Source organism: Dermacentor andersoni, chromosome 3 (assembly GCF_023375885.2).
Source record: "Dermacentor andersoni chromosome 3, qqDerAnde1_hic_scaffold, whole genome shotgun sequence".
Classification (NCBI taxonomy): domain Eukaryota; kingdom Metazoa; phylum Arthropoda; class Arachnida; order Ixodida; family Ixodidae; genus Dermacentor; species Dermacentor andersoni.
Window position 1 is genome coordinate 1585946 of NC_092816.1, and position 19579 is coordinate 1605524.

Genomic DNA, 19579 nt, shown 5'->3' on the forward strand with positions numbered 1-19579 from the left:
AGTAGGGCACTGTTGAGTTTGTTCGTGTCGCCTATAATGGCAAGCAGCTATAAACTAAATGTGAAGCACAGCGTAGCGGATTTCCTGCCATGTCTCGTCCTCGAACGGAAGCCGCAGCGCCAGCCAGCAGTCTAACGAGGGGAAAACAAAAGCGGCCAGATTAGGCAGGCCGGATGTGTGAGGCGACGCAGTGGATGCGCAACATGAGCATTGTCTGTTTTTCTTTTTTGTACACAAGTACTGCAACCTCTTCTGGAGATCGCTCTCTCACGAGAACTCGTGTCTGGCATGCAGAGTACAGAGAGATCCAACATCTTCTGACAGGTCAGGACGAGGAGTTCTTTTCGAATGCGGCGACATAGGTGAGTGTCCTGCGCTTATGGCTTTCGCTGAAATGTAAATGGCACCAATCATATACATTTCAGCGCGTACATGTGTTCTTCGTTGCACCGCTTTGGCGATGGCGCTTCGAGATGTGTTTTACAGCGAGACTGTTATGGATACATTCGAACAGCTGCCTCGGTTGGCCATGTTATCCGCCGCAGCAGCCGGTGTCCGTCGCCGCTGTAGCCGGGAATGAGAAAAAGAAAAGAGCTAGTTGACGCCGACATCAAACCCGGACACGCTGGGAGGGAGTCAGCTGCTCTACCACTGAACCACGGCAACGCTTGCAAGCCTGCAGCGGAAAGACGCGCGCGAGGAGACACGCGGTGTGACGTACGCGCCGCGTGCCAACGATACTTTGCATGGCTGTTGCATATTATTACACCAGGTGGCACGCCATGTGGCAGTTGCATAGGTAGTGGTACAAGGTACATAGAGAAGACTTGAGGAAGAAAAAGAAGACTAAGGAGATGTACACGAAAAATATGGTTGAGGCGTCTTACATAGGAATCGGTTGAACACGAAAGATAAACGCGTCTCCACAGAAGCTGTTCATGGCACGCGCCGGAGCACTTGGCAAATTCGCCATAAACCACAGGCGTTCGCAAAACGCACAAGCAAAACTGAGCGGGTTATTAGTAAACTGCTTCGTAAACTCACGGTCCGCTTAAAGGCGCACGATTTGCTGGTCGGCGACGGTGTTTTGCTTGACGCGCGGCGTCCTGCGACCGAGTCGCTTCTGCGACATTGCCAGCATTGTGGCCCGCAGTGTCTTGGGCAGCCAGTTGAGTTGCGACGCGCTCAGCTTGCGAGTCCGCAGCGTGCGCCGCAAACGCGCGTTCTCGCTGGCATGCAGCGAGATGCGCCGCTGAGCGCAGCAGTTGGTGCCATCGCAAGCGAAGCAGTAGGCGGCGTGTAAGCACTGCTGATGCGCGTTGAAGCTGCATTCCGTAGGCGACGAGGCGTCACAGGCTAATCCCGCGCGAAAGGCAAACCATGTGCGGAAACTGTGTCATCACCTCAGCAGAAGGCTTACACCGCCTACACCACTGGCAGGGTTGCCAGATGGCCTCAGTGAAAAATAGCCAAATGATCTCAAAATGTAGCCCAGAAATAGCCAGACCCAACTTTTTGTGAGCGAAAGGTGGGCAGAAACATAGCCAAAACGTTTGATGATATTCTGCAGGTGTCTTGTAGATGGTGTCGAAATCTCACCGCGTATTTGCTACTCCAAAATTACGTCCGCCGCATACAACCAGCACAACGCTCGCCTCTGCATAAAGAAATCTGCTGAGAGCTGCCACTGAGACGGGGATTTGGACACCATTTATTGTTACAATAAACCGAAGGATTTCTTTTCCGATTTACTCATGACGTTATTCGTATTTGCGGAGCCACATTCTGCGTTAACTTCAGTTGGCGCCTCGCTGTGCACGAGACATTTTCCATAACAGGCGGATAACATATCGCCAGCTCCAAGCTCGAGGAGTTCACGCTCGTGCACCCAAGAGGCGGCCCGAGCTCAGGGCGTTAAATTAGGGCTGCCTTTGCTAAGCTCGACTTAAAAGATCAGCGTGTTATTTCTTTCCCGCCCTCTTTCTTTCTGTTGCAATTTACTCGAGAGCAGCCCGACGCGGAGTTAGCAAATGCTGCATGCTTGGAGGCACACGGGACTCTGGAGAAAACCTGAAACCATCTCGCATTTCCTCTCGCGAAGAAGCGGCAGCTGGGACTCCAATTCACCTTTGAGTGGGTACAAACGAATGAGCGGCTGGCCCATGAAATAATAGGTGAATTAAAATTTATAGTTTTTATTGCCGCCTACATTACGGCGCTGGCAATAATCCAGGTGGTATTATTAGCGAAAAGAGTTGAATTGGCCAATGCAGGTATTCGCTGGTAAGATTCGTGCCATATGAATACGTGAATTAAATTTATGTGAATGCAGGTACGAATGCGTGTGTTGCCAAATTACAGAGGGAGGGCTGTGTACCTTGAAAAAAATAGTGCGACTTGAAAGAATAATAAGGAACTGCAATTCTACTAAGAAACACAAAAACTCAAATTATATAGGTCACCTCCCCCCCCCCCCCCCCCCGCGCACGGCTGTCATGAAGTTAAGTACAAAGTAAACGCCTTTGTCTAACAAATCCAAGCACTATACATCAGAACAGGAAGTCAGTAAAACAATACTTATATATCTTTACAAACCGGCAAGAAGTCTGCCCATCCGCCACTGAGATGTCTGCAAAAATGATAAAATTTCGCCATAAAAGTACAACACGCACCTATTCAGTAAATTGAATGCCTTTTTTTTTCTCATCACAGCTGGAAAATACGCGCGAGCAAAGTACAATTTAATGAGGACCAATAAGACAAACAAAGAAGAATTAGAATGATGATAAAGTACGTGCATATAAAAAGTAAGCGGTAATCGCAATTACGCAAAATTTAAAGGGAAAGAAATGTCGCAGGAGTACGGTATGAAAACCGACGAGTTATCACCTTGACGTTGGCAAGGCAATCACTCAGCGACCTTTGGTGAGCAACTGCCTTGCCATCTTCACTGTGGACGAACATCGTTTTTCATATATTTACGGAGTCTATCATTATAATAATATGCAACGCTCAAGAAGTACAATGATACAATCGCAAGTTTCACGTAATACGTAGCTGCTTGACTAAAACAAAGAACGAAAAAACAAACACTGCGTAGAGTCCCAGTTGTTACTTCTCACAATAGGGATTTACGCATATGGATGAAGTATACAATCTAGCTCTATATGAATTAATTTCCAGTGCCACTTGGACCATATAGAACTGCAGTTGAAATGCAACAGAAACTTCACCTAGCCTAAAATCTTTACACGAGTCCCCACTCTCTGCCAGACCAAACTTAACGTGAAGGAGAGCTTGCAGTGTCTAATTAGGCATGCGGTTTGTCCAACCATTCTTTCTCAAAGAAACCTGGCTGAAGACGCGTTCGATGGCTGTCTTCGAAAGAGACAGCGCAGGTAGGGACAAAGTAAGCTCAGACATCAGGGGTACATTGGATTTCCCGCACTATTTTTGCGTTCCTGATGCTTGACGATGCTTGGTGATACTAGAGCAGAGTATTTCGTTTTGATCGGCAGTCGAGAATACTGCGCTCCGCTGATCATGAACATAAACACTCGAACCGTCGCGTTTCTCGTTTGGAGCAACTAACGGCTTTTTTGGTAACGTTACTGAGCAAATAAATAACGCGGTGATTTGTAGGAAAACCAAGGAATAGGCTTCGAGGAATTCGTGATAAACATTGAAAGACCACGTGCGAAAATGATTCGCCATGACATGCGTGTAAATACTTAAGCTGCTGTGTAGGCCTACATAATAGTAGGCTGTATTGCAGCCGGTACAGAACACGTACTCGACAGCTGTCAGCCCCACCGTTTCTATTACTGAATCACGAATGAACCGGCAGCAGATGGCGCCGAAACAACAAAAAAAAAAAGAAAAAGAAAGCTAAGAGAGTTTAGCGCTAAAATGACGTGTAAGCATGGCAGCCATGATTTTACGCCATCCTTCCAGCGCCGGTGTTACCTTAAAGCACAGCATTTTTTAGCAGAAATGAGCTTTGGGTGGATTTTCAGAAAACGGCGTTCCCGAATTTCCTGAGTATTGACGCGTCCTCGAGACTCGGAAGTCCTTAAGACAAAAATAGCCCAAATATAGCCATGTAGCGAACTTGGAATATTCGACGCCAACGCGTATAAAAAGTAGCCCAATTTCGTTGTTAATAGCCCTGTCTAGCCCAGAGGCTCCAACCCCAGGCGTTGGAGCCTCTGCTGCGCTGAGTACAGGGAAGCGCTCACTCTAGGCGCTCGCTAGTGTCATGACGCAGCACTTCGCTTCACCGCTGCAAGGCGCCGGTGCTGCGTGCAGGGTGAGGACATTTTTTGAAAGGGTACTCGCCGCCGCGACCGGTTTTAACCTACGACCGCCGCCATTGCGGATCTCACTTCTCGAGGCGACAGGTGCGAGGAAGGAGCTGCGGCTGCTTGGTCGCTCCCTTTTTCAGTGAGATGACTGCATGTGCATGTGTACGAACAATTCCAGGAATGGTTGGAAACCGTTTTCCGACAGAGCCCAAGAGAAAGCTGCAATGGCTCGTGAGCACTAGGCGGGACCTCGCCGACATGCCGTCAAATGGTAAATAATAGCGCAGAGAAGTGGAGGCCGATGTCATCAATGACTCCGAAATTTTATTCATTGACGAACTAGAAACACTTGAATGGAACATCGCATTGTACATCGGCGGCTTTCTTTGCATGCGCATGCGCTAGGATGTGTAGAGCGCAAGTGTCTAAGCTTTATTTTAATTCGCAGCAATTAGGGCCGTGTGAATTTTCGCAAACCAGTCATCAATGCATGTCATAAATGTTTTTCTTAAAGAGGAAAGTGTTTTCTGTACAAAATAAAACTAATAGAAAGTAAATGTTGACCTATATTTGATCAGTTATTCATAAGCAACAATACAGGATACTTTATAAGGCTCTCCTTGAGATGTTGTGAAGCTCAAGCATTGCACAAGAGACTCTACATTTCCCACTTTCAAGGGGCAGAGAAACATAACTAAACATGATACACGGTATTTTAGATCACGATCCCAGATCAAGGCATCAACTCAATGCTATCATCAATTATGTACCAACTAGGCCCAAATGAAGTTTTACTGCAACTCAATGTTGTTCATAAATTCTATCAAATTATTTATATTAATAATGAAGATATATCTTTGAGGAGCATTTCCTTTTAAGCAGTTCTCGTAGTAGTGCTCTGCGGAGTCGCGTCGCCGCAACTTAGATTCGAGCGAGCCCGGCAGGAATCGCCGCAAACAAAAGGGAAAGGCGCAGCTGTCGTCTGCAAACGCCAGCAAAGCGTGAAGATATCAAGGCGATCTCGCTGTTGATTCAGCGGCAGCCCTCGGGGCGTGGCCGCACGCGTGCCACCTCTGTGAATCACCTTGGATTACAAGAGAAAGTGTGAAGCAGAAAAACATTGCGGTGGTGCCTGCAGCTCGCCGAGGCCGTGTGCGTGTGAAAGGGGCAGCGGTTCACTGAGCAGGCAAGGCTAAATAGAAGATAGGCTTCGTGAACAGCGACTTGTGTTTCGTGAGAGCCAACGTTCTACAGAGGCATCGCGACATGCCTCCGCGCTCGAGGTCATTCCTTAGTTTTTAGGGCACCTCTGATCTCCGAGTCTGCATAGGCCGCGCTATCGTTATATTGCCGGTAGGCTCTACTGTTGGCATAGAATCGAGAAACTGGGCAACAAATGTAGCGTGCGTGGAGTACGCACACGACTGAAGCGGCATTGTCGTAGTCAAGTGTGCGACGAAAACTCGTCTGGCGAGGAAACATACTGGTGCCAAGAAAACGTGCATGCATGGTAGGCTCTACTGTTGGCATAGAATCAAGAAACTGGGCAACAAATGTAGCGTGCGTGGAGTACGCACACGACTGAAGCGGGATTGTCGTAGTGAAGTGTGCGACGAAAACTCGTCTGGCGAGGAAACATATTGGTGCCAAGAAAACGTGCATGGTAGGCTCTACTGTTGGCATAGAATCGAGAAGCTGGGCAACAAATGTAGCGTGCGTGGAGTACGCACACGACTGAAGCGGGATTGTCGTAGTGAAGTGTGCGACGAAAACTCGTCTGGCGAGGAAACATATTGGTGCCAAGAAAACGTGCATGGTAGGCTCTACTGTTGGCATAGAATCGAGAAGCTGGGCAACAAATGTAGCGTGCGTGGAGTACGCACACGACTGAAGCGGGATTGTCGTAGTGAAGTGTGCGACGAAAACTCGTCTGGCGAGGAAACATATTGGTGCCAAGAAAACGTGCATGGTAGGCTCTACTGTTGGCATAGAATCGAGAAACTGGGCAACAAATGTAGCGTGCGTGGAGTACGCACATGACTGAAGCGGGATTGTCGTAGTCAAGTGTGCGACGAAAACTCGTCTGGCGAGGAAACATATTGGTGCCAAGAAAACGTGCATGGTAGGCTCTACTGTTGGCATAGAATCGAGAAACTGGGCAACAAATGTAGCGTGCGTGGAGTACGCACACGACTGAAGCGGCATTGTCGTAGTCAAGTGTGCGACGAGAACTCGTCTGGCGAGGAAACATATTGGTGCCAAGAAAACGTGCATGGTAGGCTCTACTGTTGGCATAGAATCGAGAAGCTGGGCAACAAATGTAGCGTGCGTGGAGTACGCACACGACTGAAGCGGGATTGTCGTAGTCAAGTGTGCGACGAAAACTCGTCTGGCGAGGAAACATATTGGTGCCAAGAAAACGTGCATGGTAGGCTCTACTGTTGGCATAGAATCGAGAAACTGGGCAACAAATGTAGCGTGCGTGGAGTACGCACATGACTGAAGCGGCATTGTCGTAGTCAAGTGTGCGACGAAAACTCGTCTGGCGAGGAAACATATTGGTGCCAAGAAAACGTGCATGGTAGGCTCTACTGTTGGCATAGAATCGAGAAACTGGGCAACAAATGTAGCGTGCGTGGAGTACGCACACGACTGAAGCGGCATTGTCGTAGTCAAGTGTGCGACGAAAACTCGTTTGGCGAGGAAACATATTGGTGCCAAGAAAACGTGCATGGTAGGCTCTACTGTTGGCACAGAATCGAGAAACTGGGCAACAAATGTAGCGTGCGTGGAGTACGCACACGACTGAAGCGGGATTGTCGTAGTGAAGTGTGCGACGAAAACTCGTCTGGCGAGGAAACATATTGGTGCCAAGAAAACGTGCATGGTAGACTCTACTGTTGGCATAGAATCGAGAAGCTGGGCAACAAATGTAGCGTGCGTGGAGTACGCACACGACTGAAGCGGGATTGTCGTAGTCAAGTGTGCGACGAAAACTCGTCTGGCGAGGAAACATATTGGTGCCAAGAAAACGTGCATGGTAGGCTCTACTGTTGGCATAGAATCGAGAAACTGGGCAACAAATGTAGCGTGCGTGGAGTACGCACACGACTGAAGCGGCATTGTCGTAGTCAAGTGTGCGACGAAAACTCGTCTGGCGAGGAAACATATTGGTGCCAAGAAAACGTGCATGGTAGGCTCTACTGTTGGCATAGAATCAAGAAACTGGGCAACAAATGTAGCGTGCGTGGAGTACACACACGACTGAAGCGGCATTGTCGTAGTCAAGTGGGCGACGAAAACTCGTCTGGCGAGGAAACATTGGTGCCAAGAAAACGTGCACTCGCCAAGAATAAATGAAAAATAATGAACAGGCGTTGCGGGCCCCGTACGGATCCCCTTGATCACAATGAAGATATAAGCATGGGCTCGCGGCTATTTATGGGTAAGGTAGCGGAGCGTGCGGGTGTATATCTCGTAATGATTACCCCGCGTCCTGTTTATCATGTGTCTAGTTGATTGAATGTAAAATGATTCTAAAAGCAAGCGGGTAGATAAGTGTTTCTCTTTTGCGACGATGGCTACCGAGTCCCGGTCAATGATCTGTCCGGTTAGTTCTTGATGTTCTGCCAGGGTGTTCGCGCTTGTGTGGTCCTTGGTGACGCCATTCATGTGTTGTTTCAAGCGCCGTTTAATATTTCCGCTCTCGCCGATGCACGACACGTCACACTCCTTCCATGGTATCTTGTAGATCACAACCGAATAGCCCGTGTGTTTGAAAGGGTCTTTTTCGAAACCAGCGGTTGGCGAAGTTTTCAGGAAGGCACGTGGGCAATTTGTTCACCGTAGCCCTTAAAAATTCGTGCAAGGGCTTCGCTTGTTCCCACTGTGTAGGGTACCGCCGCGCGCTTCACAGTTTCTTAAGGCATTTCACGGCGAGGCTTCGCTGATTTGCGCTCCTGCGTTCTGAGCAGCTGTAGAGGGTAACCATTCTATAAGAGGTCCCTTTACACACCCTGTAGCTCTTGCCTACGTTTCGTGGGGCAGGAGCAGACGCGAAATGCCCGGGAGATGAGATCTCCTGCAACGGATTGCTTTTGCCCAATTGGGTGCGCCGAGTCGAAGCTCAGGTACTTTCCCGTGTGCGTTAGCTTTCTGTACACACTACTCCTCAAGCCGCTTGAAGTCCTCTCTACGAGGACATCCAGGAAGGGAATTCGCCTATTGGTTTCCCCTTTAACCGTGAACTGTATACTCGACTTGAAGGAATTTAGGTGCTCGAGGAAATGTGTTGCGCGCCGGCGAGGGATAATGCAGAAGCAGTCGTCCATGTATCTTAGAAAGAGCTTTGGTCGCGTCCCGAATGACGCTAAGGCAGCACTTTCAAGAGCCTCCAGAGCAATGTTGGCTCAAACGACGGACACAGAGGCTTCCATCGCTGTGCCGAACACTTGCTTGTAATACTTCTTGTTAAAGAGGAAGTAGGTATGCTAAAGGCAACATTTTAGAAGAAGGCGAATGTCGTGAGTTTCGAATGGCACGTATTCAGACAAAGAAGAGTCAGCCTCGAGAAGTTTCGTGCAGCACGCGATCGCATAGTCAATACGCACGCATGTAAACATTGACTTTACGTCAAAGAAGGTCATGACTTTGTCATCGTCAATGCAGGCGCTTCTTATTTGCTCAATGAAATCAGCGAAGTCTTTGACAAAAGTGGGCGTGAGTCCTGCAAGCGGCCTAGGAATACGGTGCAGGTAGCCGGATAGCTCGTACAGCGGCGAGCGTGTGTAGTCCACGATTGGTCGGACCGGAACATCGGGCTTGTAAATTTTCGGCAGTCCCTAGATAGCGGGAGCCGATCCGCTGTGGCAGAGAAACCTGTAGTAGAGATTATTTTTTTTCGGGGGGGGGGGGGGCAAACTTGAAAACTTCAGTAAGCATGCTTCTGGAGCTCCGATTCCACCTTCTTCCTTGGATCCCTAGCCAGTTTGGCATAGGTAGACGTGTCCTGGAGCAGCCCATTTATCTTGTTGACGTAGTCCGCCACGGGCGCCTTTGAACGTAACCTCATTCAGCGCGACAGCAGTTGCGGCAACAAGAAATCATCGACGCACAGGTCGTGGTTGTTTTTGTGGTGCTTGGCGTCCTCCACCACGGGAGTCGTTGTTTCGGATGGTTCCTGGAAGACTGCGGCCGTATTGCTCTAATCCGTGGCCACCGTCATGCGATGTGGTAAAAACAGCTTGCGTTTCGTGTCTGGCTAAGTAGAGGGTCGTGGTTGGGTGCGTCGGCTATCGACGCGGAAAAAATACACGGGTCAGGGAAACTGCTGTTGTAATCCGAAAACTCCCACTCGTTTGCTGCGGCCAGGCTGTAAGATTTCCTCATGTAGTACCTTACTCGTCAGCCTGCCTTAGTGCTAGGAAAAGAAGACAACCAAATTGTCATTTCACGTAATTATGTTATTATTGTGATAGCAATTGTATGAACACTTAAGGCGCATTTCTGCCGTTGGTGTCGCCGTGAAGTTCCATATGAAATTCAAGGGCGATAAAATCTGCTCCGCGTGTCATATGCTGTATGCGCGAGTGAAAGCGTGCGAGGATGAACCGGAGAACGCGGCTCAATCTCCCGTGTACGAGCGAAGAAGTCGGGCCAGAAGCGTTGTCCTCTCCTGTCGCACGCGTTGGGTCTGAACCGCTGTCCTCTCTTGTCGCGCGCGAAGCACGAGGATGAGCCTAGGGATGGAGCGTTCTTCCCCGGTGGCTGCTGCTCATGACACGGCCGTGCGGGCGCGGTATCATGGAATACAGCACCAGCTTTAGAGAAGGGAAGCTGTACCTTTCGCACTCCTACGAGAATAAGCAGCGGAAGCGCATGGGACTTACGTCAGTGTACGACAGATGGCACTGCTCAAAAGGGAAGCGGGAATGAAGTGTCTTTAGAAAAAAATCTAATATGGCTGCTTTGTACCTGTAGCGTGCGCTGATACGCGTCGGGCTCACTCCGCTGGCGTTGCGGCATGTCTCATTACGTTGACTGCCGCGCTGGCGCGTTCTAATTGCCAGGAGAACAGAGAGCCTCTACGGACGCCCACACAAACAAGCTACAAGTGAGTGAACAGAACGTGCGACTTTATGGGCAGAAGACAAGCAGTGCACCTTCTCGTACATGAGCAGAAATAAAATTTGCATCTTTTAGATACGCTGGAATTATTAACGCGAGCTCGCAAATGGGTCACCTTCGTCGTCGCACATGTCGGTCTGGTAACGAGCAATAACCAGCAGCTCAAGCAGATTGAACAGTGCCTTACCTGTTTGCGCCGACAGTCGCCGTCGAAGATGAGCAACTTCCATTGCGAAGCAATCGGGTGACACAGGAATGTGCTGCTCCAGCCAACACAGCCACATGGACTACCTGACAATTTACCGTTAACTCCTTTCCAACCTGCACGTTTCCTTTCTTTCGGGGGCCGCTAATGTGTCTCTCCCACTTGGTGCCCCACTTGGCCTCATTATAGACAAGTCGGTTTCGTGGGCATCACCTTCAGCAACCAATTTTGCGTGCTTTTCCACCCATGTGGCTATCAACTTCATAGACGTTGGACCATGTAAGAACGTATGCTAGTCTCCGTTCATGCCAAATCGTTGCTGAGAAAGGCCACAAGCACAAATTGCCCCCGGCTGGAAAGGTCGGAACGGGCAGCACCTATCAGGGTCCTTGCAAATTGAGATTTGAAACGAGGCTCTGCAATCAATCACTTAGGCATACCACTTACATAAGGTTCAGACTAAACTCTATACATTCGCTAAGATTGGCATGGCAACAGTGAGCATCAACTTACGCGGGTCGCTTACGGCACATTCAGCCGTCCACCTACGGCCATATTGCTTGCCTTCGTCGCACGTGGTGTTCTGGTAACGAGCGACACCCAGTAGTGCAAACAGATTGGACAGAGTGTCTCACTTGTTCGCACTGACAGTCGCCATCGAAGATGAGCAACTTGCATTGCGAAGCTATCAGGTCACTAAGGCATTTGTTGCCGCAGCAAACATAAAGACATGGACTACGAGGCATTTTAGCATCACCTCCTTTCTAACGTGCACGTTTCTTTTCTTTCGGGGGCCGCAAATGAGTGGCTCCCACTTGGTACCCCACTTTGTCTCAATATGGACATGGTCAGTTTTGTTGACATCACCTTTAGCAGCCACTTTTGAGGGCCTTTCCAACCATGTGGCTGTCAGCTTCATACACTTCCGACCGTGTAAGCACGGATGCTGGTCTCCGTTCATGCCAAATCGCGGTCAAGGAAGGCCACAAGCACAATTTGCCCATGGTTGCAGCAAGAAATAACGAATGGGGAGCACTAGTTACGCTGCGTGTGTATTGGGAGTCTATGTCGCTGTGCGTTCTGGAGGAGCAGGTGCTTACATCGAGAGACCGCTTCCCAATGCAACTTACCAGGTCCCCACATCTAAGAAACGTAACATGGCAACCACGACGAAGTGGAGCAGTGAAAGCATGTTCTGCAATCAATCGGTTCAGTGTAGCTTGCGCAAAGACCCAGGCTATCGAGAAAGAGGAGCTACCCTCAACGACACCGGGAATCAAATATGGGAATGAGAAAGCTTGCATTCAAGAAAGAAGCCACTCTGCTCTGCAAGCACTGAAGGCCAAATACATTAGGAAAAGGCAAATCACACACTGTTCATTGGCACACTGTTGGCACACTGTTCATTGGTTAATGCAACACACACGCCGATGCCGCATGAGCTGTTTAAGGAGAGGAATTGCACATGGCAGCGTACACTAGAATATACTGCTAGAGATATATCATGCTACTAGACAGTGATTAGTATTAAGTATGAGCGAAGAATCGGTTGACCTTTACGTTTGGATGAAGAGGAAGAATGATTTCTTACCAGAATGGGCAATGAAAAAGCTTGCATTCGTATACAAAAATTTATACTTGCTACAAATGGAATTTGACATGGTCAGGAAGCGGGTTAAGGAAGGGCAAACTGACGGAACTCTTTTGGCCAGGGTCGTCCGTGCTTGTTCAGAGGTTGCAGATGCATCAAAACTCGAAGAATTTCTAGAAAGTATTTGCTTAGCTACCTGAATGACTCGGCCAATATCCGTGCTGTTGGAATGATGGTCTTGACACAGTTCACCGTACGCTTCATATGTCATCGAAATATTTTTGAATCTGCTTCTCTATTCGTGGTATAAAAGCCTTGCAAATTCGACTCCAGCACCTTCCTGTTGGCGTAGATTGGTGCACCTGTGATGACCAAGATGTGCTTGGTGCAGGCTCTGTAAGGGCAGAACAGTAACATATAAGATACAGTACACATTAGCCAAACTCATGTACGCGCCTGGTACGAGACGCATGAGCACGATTTCACCAGCTAGGACCTATGCTAAGAAAAACTAAACGACCCGTTCGGCAAGCCCTTGGGTTGTCAGCTAGCCGCTAAAGAAGAACTTAGCTCGGGCGCGCAGTCATACACCGAATAATACATTTCGTATATTCAGGTTATTCTAGCGCTTTGCCGCAAAGATGACGGTAACGTGTCCGAAGCGGACAATATCGGGCACGTAATCAAAGGTGTCGCCAGTGACGTATTCAACCTCTTAGTATACAGGAACTGTGCTACCGTGGATGCCATTGTGAAAGAGTGTCGGCATTTCGAACAAGCAAAATCCCGACGTATCGCCCAGCAATTCACAGGGCTCCTTAATATTGCCGCATCGTCATCATGCGAAGAAGCAGCACGGTCTTTACAATGGCCAGCTTCGTACATTTTGACACGTATCCTTCGTCCTGAAATAGAAGCGATGTCACCAGCAACTCTTGTGCCCGATGTCTCGACTGCCAACCAGCTTATGATTTCCTTGATTCATGACGTGGTTCGACAGGGGGTCGCTAACTTGGGACTGTCCTCTGTCTGTACCATGCGTGTTCCACCAATCATACCATCCATTCCACCAGTCGCACCGAGGGAGCAGCCCTTTTACTCGCCGTACCGCAATCCCGCTGACTGGAGGACGTCGGATGATCGCCCAATATGTTTTGCGTGTTATCGAGTCGGGCATATTGCGCCGCACTGCGGAAGCCGTCGAACGCCGCTGACTAGCTGGAGCACCCAGAATCCTCGTCCTAAAGGCTACTGCCGTAGAACATCGTCGCGCTCTCTACTGACTGACATGCCCGATGTCTACCCTCACACCAATGTGCATGACACGTCATCATCACCGCGGGACCGTCGATCTCGCTCGCCGCAAGCCCGCCGTTTGCCGTCGCTTGCCAACGCTGGACGCTATAAGCACCAGAAAACTAACGAGTGCAACGCCTGGAGGTGAAGCTGCATTGTTGACCCAGCTTCGAAATTAAATACTTGTCTGACTGTCCCTACCCGCTCTAATTTGCTCCAAGTTATACGGATATTACACAAGTTCGCGCTTGCGCACTTGACCTTTCGGAGCGACAGTCCGTGCCGCTTCGCTTAGCACTCTGCTTTAGCACTTTTGCAGCAGTCCTAACAGTCAGAGCTGTGACTCCTAACCCGCAGTTCGCAGTCAGTTGCGTCTACGGCGGGTTTTGGTCAGGGCGACAGAGTGGGTCTCGGACTTGGGCTTATTCATCTTATAGTCACATATACCAACAAAGGCAACAACAGCAAACAAACACAAACAATACAAAACCAGAGCGGCGGACGTTCCGTACTACGTCCGAGGAGAAAAACCGCACAATGTGGAAACCACACAAGAGGTTCATAAGTGCTCAGCTCACCCAGAGTGAATCCACGCTCGGGCCCTGGGGCGATCATTCGCTCACGAAGGCCGAGCACTGCAGTGGGGACGGTGTGCAGCGGTCTCAGCGGCTGAATTGAGATGCGCGGCCAGTCGCAAGCTCCTCAGCCGAAAGACAAAAGCCTGTTTCACATGATGTGATTTTAGTCGCACCAGAAGTGCGATTTCTGTCGTTTGCGACGAAAATCGCAGTCGCAGTGCCGCCCCGCCCCCCAGATTTTCGACTGTGCCTAGCCGGTTGGTCGCAGAGTCGCACCGTCACAGCGATCGCTGCGATTTTCCGTCGACATTGCGCGGAGAGCTATTTCGCCGGTTCGTTTTGGGAAATGACGTCTCGTTCAACAAGTGCGATGCGCGGAGACGTGGATTGCCAAATTAGGTACGTACGCAAAAGGAGAATAAAAAACTTGTACCGCAGATTCCATTCTCCCATTTCTATGCGTTCATTGACACGCTGCACAGCAAATGAAGTGCATTTTCACGTTTGCTTCGTACACCTTTGCGAGTTGCCGTTACTGCAAGGTGTTCGATTCCCACGAGACGACATGGGCTTTTGTTCATTAGCATACAAAAATCGCGCGCATGGAGCAGCATACATAATTTCGACTTCGGCAAGGGCAAATGACAAGACAGCAAAGTACCCAAAGTTTCAACGTCGTGCTGAACGCGGTACCGACCAGTTGCATTTTCTTGTCGGTTTTCCAGCGTGAATTTCCCGATGCATCTTGAGTGGTTATCTTACCTCACTTACTCATTAAATTTGACAGAGCAAACGTGTAAGCTGAAGTGACCAGACGTCATCACTCCTCATGCGAACAAGGAAAAAGCCAGCTTTATTGTGTTCTTAATGAAGAATCGTAATGAATTTTTTACGATAGCATTAACTCCGTGGCATGAATAAACAGCGTCGTTAATTTGTTTTCGAATACTTCATGGAAGTTAAGTTGCACCTTTTCACTGAATAATTTTTTTTTTCTTGCACAGAAACGAATAAACATAGAATATTTTGCGGACTATGTATTCTTACTGCTCTTGTGCTAGCATCTGTTGTGACCATTAATTAAGTGCACAGTTAGTAAATTAAGTAAATTATTCGCGTGCGAGAGTGGTACAGGGACAACACACCCTCCTGCACCGTCATGTAAAACTCATGCCAGAAACAGGCAATCAGCCTGTTCTTGCGGAAACAGTAGAAGACGACACATTAAAAAACAGTAAATCAAAACTGCGCAATGAAGCCCGCGAATTCCGTTCCCTTCCTCTGAATCTTTGAATATTTTAAGTACAAACAGTTCTTGTGTGTTCACAGCTGATAGAGTGTGCATAAACATCCATGCCTTACATGTTTGTAATAAGTTTGTGATCACATATATTGGGGTGTAAACTCATATAACGGTATCCGCTGTGATTGCTATCTTTATAAGTAATGAAATACCATGCTACTTGCAAGAACATATAACCCTGGGATTTTAAATAAAAATTTTGCATTTAAACTATACACAATATGCGGTTTATTCAATAAAGTACCATAAACTGCTCTTTTTTTGCATATTCCCAGTTTTGCCTACATACAGGCAAGAAAAAAACAACACAAATCTGTTGACAACAAAACAGATGTTACATTTATTCACTTGCCACTGTGGTTATAGCATTCTGCTGCTAACACAAGGCGAGGGGTTGAACTGCCAGCCATGGCAGTCGCATTTCGATGGGAATCATAGGTAAAAAAAAGCTAGATTTAGTTGTTCATAATTTATTGAACCCTTGTACTTCCACATACAATTGCATAGGGGGGGGGGCATTGTTATCCAAGATTTAGGACAAATCGAAAGCAAAGGGCACAATTGTAAAACAAGTATCTTTTCTGATACTTCGAGTGTGTAAACATTTATTCCATCAATGTATTGTTCAACAGCGCGGCACAAGTAAGCTTGATCAAGCATAGCAAGTACTCCGTCAGGAAGCTGGTTCTACAGGTGTATAAATGTTAAGACGTGAATGCTCATACTACATCATGCACACAGCACAAAGAAAATATTTTTGAGGAGTTGTTCCTTCTGGCAGATATGAGTGGGCCATAAGCAGCAGAAACTTTATTACAGGGCATTGTGTAATACCGCTTATGAAAGAATAAAGAGAGTGAAGAGGCTTTTAACAGCATCACCTCATGCTACTCTAATAAGAGGAACGATGAGCAAGAAAATTTTTGGTAGAGCACTGAAGTTCAACAGTAACTTTTTGAAAGACAGAAAATTCTAAGTGAGAGCTCGAGGTACATTTGGCCCACCCACACCAACAATACAGGCATACTACAAGGAACGGTACAGTCTCTGGTGTACTACAGTCTGTGGGAAAGCTATCTTATACAGAAATCAAGAATGATGCAACAAGCTCTCGACAACACTGGGGATTTTCTTGGACAGTCTTGCCTCTCGCTTTCGGGAATGTCAGCTTACATCGACGTTAGAAAAAAGGACTAGAATGAAAAGCTAGCCCAGATTGGACATTGTGCTCCACATAGCTGGACAAACATACCCGAAAGTCAATATCCACAAATCCTCAGCTAGTGTAAGACCATGACGGCAGAGCCAACACGTGGGTGAAACAATTATACCATGCCTGGACGCAAATTCTGCACCTGGTGAAAAGAATAATCCTGTAATCATGGGGGGGGGGGGGGGGATGGACGAGTGGATACTATGGAGAGAGAGAGAGAAGTTTAATGATACGAAATGCTGAGAGGTCGGCCTGAGGTATATTCCTCTAGCCAGCTACTCGGCATTGGGGGAAGGGGAAGAGGGAAAGAAAGAGGGAAGAGGTGCATGATGGGTGACGATGACGATAGAAGGAAGATGTAGAACATATCGCAACCAATTTGGCATGCTCAAAGTCTGCAATCCAGGCCCGTAGTTTTTAAAAAGTTCAGTAATGCCTGAATGGCCTTGAAACTCGATTAAGCATCTGGCCAAGGGCCTAAAATAACGTCCTCCGACAACGGTGCGCTGTCGAGACGCGTAAGGTCGTTGTCCAACCTTTCACGCTCTTCCACGTACTTAGGGCAGTCACAAAGCACATGACCTATAGTCTCAGTCACATTGCACACCTCACAGTGTGGAGACTCGGTGCGTCGCATGAGGTGCACGTATCCGCGCGTAAACGCTACCCCCAGCCTTAGTCTGCGCAGAAGACTGGCACAGCTTCGTTGAATTTTCGGTGGTAGCCTAAAATTCACGGCAGGGTCCAATCTCTGGAGTCGTCTGTGGCGATTATCCGGATTGTCCTCGTGTTTTGCTGTCAATTTTCGGATGACACGGATGCTATGGAACAGTGCTTGCGTCCAAGGTAGTGCACGGTATGAATTACGAGCAGCGCACAAAAAAAGATAACTCATTGAATACAGGCATCATGTAATGACAGGTCTTTCCAACGTTACCATGCGTGAAGACCTATCAGAAACAGCAAGCGAACAAGCACCTAAACAGAGTAGAGTTGCAGCCTGCAGCACAAATTCTTTGCCTAAAGAGCTCAGAACCTGGTCCCTAGATACTAAGCCAGCTAGCATATGAGATTGCAACGAAGACTACCGCTCCTTTCAGAAATACAACCCCAGGAGCACCTGAACTTGAAACACAACAGGCCCATACCGTGCAATATGGGGGCAGATAATTAGGTCAGGAGACTATATGCAACTGCCAAACACACAGACGATGTTGATAATCGTGAAGATGCAAGCAGACATCGTGCACATATAGTACACTGATGTGGGAATAGCAGTGTAACAGTAGTATGACACTAAACAAAATTAAACCCTATACAAGTGAGTACCATTCCAGGTCATCGTACGCACAGAAAAGCTGAACTGAAAGCAATCAATGCAGCAGTTTCAGTGCAAATTTGCAGACTACAGCACCCTGCATGCCTGCATGGATTCACCAGAATCTGTTTGGGCCTGCACATCACAAAGATTGCCAGGAAAACCAGCAGATTGACATGCGACTTGCGAGCACATGGCCAGGTATTAAATTACAGGATACGTAGCCATGCAGATATTCCAGGACACAAGCGGGCTTATGAACCCGGCATAAGAAGTGATGACTGGACAAGTGGGTGTGTATTCATTATTAACTAAAGCGTAACAGATAGACAACGGACAAGAACGAAGCGCTGTTTCCATTGCACTTCTGTTGCACTATAGTTAATGAATCCATGAGGTTGCACAGGAGAACGATACCCCTGCCCAAGGCCTCGTTTTCACATCCAAATCTACAGCGCGCGCGCACGCACGCACGCACGCAGGCACGCAGGCACGCACGCGCGCACACACACACACACACACACACGCACACACACACACACACACACACACACACACACACACACACACACGCACACGCACACGCGCACGCACACACACACACACAAGTTGCAAGGGTGCATAGCATGAAGTAGTATCAACAGGATGACCCTAGAGCACGGAGCAAGAAATATTTAGGAGTGGAAACTCCGCTGTTTGCGGCGACCAGAAAAGGTCACAAGCCCGCGGATATATTTTCATGCTGGCGGCACCTGGTGGCATGGGAAGAAATTACCGCCGTTTCGGTTGCCAGGGCAACCGGTCGAGCGTGTTGCTCCCGTTCGGCCGCGCGCGCCTGACCTCTACTGAGGGCACTCTCGCGCGCTTCTTTACGGCTTGTAGCCCGAAGAGCAACTGCTGCTACGCTTCAGCCATTTGAGCACAGTAAAAAATAAAACGCGTTTTCCGTGACAGCTATAAGATGATACGTAGCTTCTGGTTGTAGCCAGGGCGATCTTGGTCCGTGGTGGGCGGTTTTCGGCTTTTTGCGCTTGCGAAACTGATGGCTATCTCGTTCCTAATCGCTCAAAGGGCGACCGCTTGTTTCTCGCTCTAGTGCTCACAGGGGTGCGCGTAGGAAGGATGCCGCCGTGCATGTGTTTCCGTTCCTTTTCTTTTTTTTAAGACTCGCGAAAACTAGTTGCCCTAGCTGCTTGGCGATAAGAGGAAGATTAACGGATGTTTGCCACACGTGTTGCTTTTTTTGATGGGCACACAACAAAACAGTTTTCTTGAGTGCGCGCACCTACGCAGTTCGATTACGGCGTGCCCGCTGAAGCAAACACCCGTGTCGTCTGCTTGTCGTCTGCTTTGAGCGGGCGCCGCCGGAGTGAGCGCCGGAGCTGCCGGAGCCGCCGAGCCGCCTGCCGGGCGCTGCTTTTTTTTTTTTTCCGCTGCGGCTTCTACGACGCGCCGCATGGTGCCGCCACTGCATAGGGTAGCGTCGGCGCATGCAACAATTGTGACTTTATCTGGTCGCCCGCGCTCGCTCGCGCTGACGGGAGTTTCACCTCCTATATGTCTTACTCCGTGCCCTAGAGACGGATGAGGGCTTACTTTAAACTAACGTTCATTGTAAAATTGTAGTGATTTGTACAGTTTACCA

General features: G+C 48.5%; 1 protein-coding gene across 4 annotated transcripts in view; it reads left to right on the forward strand.

The window, feature by feature from the left end:
- Positions 1-271: 271 nt before the first annotated feature.
- LOC126520631 (uncharacterized) overlaps positions 272-19579 on the forward strand; it is a 55053-nt gene continuing 35745 nt past the window's right edge. For 3 of the 4 annotated variants that reach the window (XR_008610265.1, XM_055065685.1, XM_050169428.2), the window contains exon 1: positions 272-362. The gene's annotated coding sequence lies outside the window, so the exon portion shown is untranslated. The remainder of the gene's footprint in view (positions 363-19579) is intronic. The other variant, XM_055065686.1, reaches the window with a different exon arrangement.